Source organism: Patiria miniata, unplaced genomic scaffold, assembly GCF_015706575.1.
Source record: "Patiria miniata isolate m_02_andy unplaced genomic scaffold, ASM1570657v1 HiC_scaffold_16, whole genome shotgun sequence".
Lineage (NCBI taxonomy): Eukaryota > Metazoa > Echinodermata > Asteroidea > Valvatida > Asterinidae > Patiria > Patiria miniata.
Genome location: NW_024037054.1, coordinates 17,886,804 through 17,891,463, shown reverse-complemented (window position 1 = coordinate 17,891,463; position 4,660 = coordinate 17,886,804).

The following is a 4,660-nucleotide window of genomic DNA, read 5'->3' as shown; positions in this document are numbered from 1 at the left end:
GGCGCCTTCGCTCGTACCCCCCCCCCCCCCCTGCAAACAGGACGCTGGGAAGGGCTGATTTCTTCGAGCTCTCATTGGAGAGATTTTGCGTGACCTGTGACGTAGCATGCAGCGCTGCTGATGAGCTACCCATAATGCCATGCGTACTTCCTACACAAGATTCTGTGAAGCGGCATCAGCCCTTCCTAATGTCAGAAAAAAAGTTGCCGATTACATTTCACTATAGCCCCACACGCGATCTCCGTGTGAGATGCATATTGCCCATCATGTTTCCAGTGGAATAACCTAGCTGTACTGCAAAAATTGTGACTTCAGTTTTTTTTCCCTATAGGATTCAGAATATTTATTTACCCGAAATTATATTACAGTGTTTGAAATTACCCGGTCTGAAATGTCCCGGTCTTCAATTTCCACACTGGCGTAAAAATATGACCGAGTAATAATTATAATAAAATGATTTATAAACCTACTGACAAAGTCAGTGAACTAGCACACCATTTACAAGCGTGCATGTAGGGCAAACTTCTGTAGGATATTATTATTATATTAGTGAGTGCTGCAATCAGAACCGTGATTGGTCAAAACATCAGGCCCGGATTAGGTGTTTCGTAGGCCCTAGGCACCAGTGTTCCGTAGGCCCTACTCCGCTCTAGCCACCGGCACCAAATTCAAGGTACAAAGCACTGTACAAATCAGGCCAGGACCCGGGTCCTAGCTCTAAAAGCCTGTTGGCACCAAGGGCGTCAATTGCTTCTCAAAAGTGGAGGTGGTGCACTGTATCTTGATCAGAACTAATGCGAGTGCGAAGCCTAAACGGCGTGGGGTTGGGGCCCGCTTAAGGCCCTGAAAAACCATTGGATTCTAGACACTCTGTGGTGACATCTGAGACAATTATGACCACTTTAACCAACTTTTGTTTAGCAAAAGAACATCATCATTTTCGAGTTTGGAGTACTTAAACCAGCTGTTCTGAGCTATAGAATCAAAATATGAAGTTTACAATGTTTTATTCGGGGACGAAAATAGCTTGAAGACGACGACATGCCCCCCCCCCCCGTCCCCCACCGATCGACGCCCATGGTTGGCACCGTGCTTCAGAAGCACATACTTTACACGTACATTGTATACGTAGGTCACGTATGCTTACGTGATGTACATTTTACGGCGCCGCGCCAGTTGGTGAAATCGTTTTTTAAAACTGTGGGTGTGGGTGTGTGTGAACGTATAAACACTGCCTTATATGGGTACCGGAACAATGGAAGGTACCCCAAAAGGAATGCCTACCGACTTGCGGGGTACCATTTTGGTACCCACAAGTTTTTCACGAAATAGATATATGGATTTTACTCAAAAACTAGGAATTTCCAAGGTGGGTTGATTGGTCGCTAATGGAAGAGTTTTAGAAAAGGGATATTAAGTCCGAATTTCAGCCCAGGAAATTAATTCTGGTTAAAATAAGAGCATTTTGAAATTAGTGTGCGACATTTCAAAATTTTAGTACACGAGAACAAAGGAAGTACCCCACTTCCATGCCTGTGTAAGCGTGGGTGCGGGTATATATAGGCCTGTAATTAATTTTATGGCACATTGCGGTATTTTCGTAGGCCCCGAATTTTTCGTAGGCCCCGGATATTTTCGTAGGCCCTAGACACAGTGCCTACTCTGTTCCTATTGGATAATCCGGGCCTGCAAAACATCATGGGCGTGGCTTGACTGAGGGAGCGGTCTATTTCCCAATGGGACATAAACAATAATGTGCCTACACGCGTACTGTTTTGTCGCAGTGCAAGTACAGTGTGAGTATAAAAAAGGAAACACAAATGGCAGGACCAATTATTTAATTAAGTTCTGCATGTAGCACTTTCAAAATGTAGGATATCAAAGCCCAATCAATAAGCTTTCGTTTAGTACAAGAATCATTCAAAACACGTATGTGTACCTTTCATGTTATATACGGAATGTTGAACACAAAAACCGTTTTAAGGTTATTTCCAAGGATCACAAAAAGGTAAATGTTCTTTCATCAGCAAACGAAAAAAAATCACATAGGGATGTGTGTGAATTGTTTTCGTTTTGCTGAAAGAACACTTACCTTTTTTTGTGATCCGTGCATGGACAGAAGTTTAAAACAGTGTTAAAATTCTGTAACTTATTATGCTCCTGACTTGGGTTTTCTTTACCGAAAAACTCTTATTGGCATGTATATTTAGCTATCCGCGATATGAATCACTAAATCATTGCAATACTAAATCTTTGAATAAGATTATGGTAATTTGCTTAAAAAAAAACAACAAAGTACAATGGACTAGGAAACAAATTCATAACTCTGTATAATTATCGCAGTGAATTATGCAATTTCCCTTCAATTATTGTATTAGAATGTACAAGTAACTTCCAGATTAACACAGGGTATTCACGGACAAGCTACGCTGATATAGCCCTTAAATCACAAATAATTAATGCCAGTAATTCTTTATAAAAAATTCAAGCTGGCCCAGCATTTATACGGTACACATCGGTGTTAGGTGCTCAGTTTTCATATGGCCAGACTTGTTATCTACTGATCAGTCGCCAAAATGCTCCGAATCCTGTTTTCATGTCTGATGCTTATCAGTCAAGTGGAGAGTAACTGGGAAGCTAAAAACAGTAACCAATCTGGTGCAAATCTGGTAACTATTCTAGAGTGGTACCTAGTTTAACTTGAAATAGGTCTATAACTTGAAGAAAGTTACATCTCATATACTTTTGTTTCTCTCCTCAAATCAGGGATTCAGTCTCATCAACATGACGTGCAACGACGCTATGGATTTGTGTCAACACTATTTTAATCTGCCCCTCTATAGTCACAAGGCCTTAGCAGGTAAGTAACACTGATGCTCAAATATGGTATGCATTAGACCTGATAGGGCAACGGGAAATCTGTCCATGGGTTTGATACTGTGAATTGTTGGATCGGTAACAGGCTTTGAGACGAAATTAACCTAAGCTATACTGCCGTGATCAAGATGTGACCAACGGTGGCGATGTTACTAACCGTAATTGTTCAAGCGTGCTGTTTCATTGCCATTTACTTTAAGAATGACCACATTTCAATAACCATTTTTGTTTAAAGCTGTGTCTTTGCCATTTTAAATTGGCCATCAAATTGATTAAATAATTATTGAGCTGGTGAATGATCATATTCCAGCTTGACAAGTAAGTAACAAAATGACGCCTAGGTTCAAAGGGATAAGCGATTGTGGTGTGAACAATATGAAGTCAAATGTGCCTATGGCTAATACGTGAAAGATCTAAATGTATAAACCGCCAACAAGCTCTCAAAACGCCCTTGTGCATTATTATTGTTTAACGTTAAGCTCACGCATGTACATACTGCGATTATCATTTGCAGCTTTCGAATACACGAAGAACCCTTACAAACTCCAGGTCGGTGTTCGAGAAGGGATACAAAGCAGAGACTGGAGATTTTTTCAGGGTAAGTGCAGATTGGTTCCTTTACATTGACTTTGCTAAAAGACAGGCCTGCGTGGCAGGATGTATTTGGATGGATCACAAAAAAAGACCTGTGCAACCTCAACTGTAACGACCTGACTGCAGTGGCGTAGCCAGGAATTTTTCAGGGGGGGGGGGGAACTTTCATGGGGGGGCGTCATGTAGGGCGTCAATCGCTTCTCAAAAGTGGGGGGGGGGACATACCTTGATCAGAACTGATGCGAAGCGCGAAGCGCGAAGCGCGAAGCGCGAAGCGCGAAGCCTTACGGCGTGGGGGTTCGGGGCCCGCTTAAGGGCCCCGAAAAAAAATGGATTCTAGATGTTCTGTGGTGTGATCTGAAGCAATTTCTTACCACTTTCCTCCATGCTTTAACTAATATTTTCTTAGCAAAAGATAATTATTTGAACATCGTTTTCGAGGTTGGAGTCATTGAATCAGCTATCGGTATTCTGAGCTATAGGCGTGGGGTTCGGGGCCCGCTTAAGGGCCCCGAAAAAAGTTTTGGATTCTCGATACTCTGTGGTGTGATCTGAGGCAATTTCTTACCACTTTAACCAATAATTATCTTAGCACAAAAGATAATAATTTAAACATAATTTTCGAAGTTTTCCCAGCTAAACGCATACGAAATTTTTGGAACATTGTTTTCGAGGTTGGAGTCATTGAAAATTTGCTACCAGAATTCTGAGCTATAGACGTGGGGTTCGGGGGCCCTTTAAGGGCCCCGAAATTTTGGATTCTAAATGCTCTATGGTGCTATCTGAGGCAATTTCTGACCACTTTAACCAAAATTTTCTAAGCAAAAGATACATTGTAGTACATAATAGGGCCCTGTAAATGAGACACGAGTTCAAAAATCTGGGGGGGGGCGGACATTTGATATTGTGTCCCCCACCCTTCAACCCCCCCCCCCCCCCCCCACAGTCCCCCTGTCCACCCAGGATTGACGCCCATGGCGTCATGTAGATCAAGGATAATTTTTTTAGAAACTCAAAATCTCAGTGGGGGGGGGGGGGGGGCGCGACGGGGGGGGGGGGCGACAAAGTTTCATGGGGGGGGGCTGTAGCCCCCCAGGCCCCCCCCCCCAGCCCCCCCCCCCCCCCCCCCCCCGTGGCTACGCCACTGATTTCAGGGAATTTTAATTGGTCTATTATTATTATTTTAGCT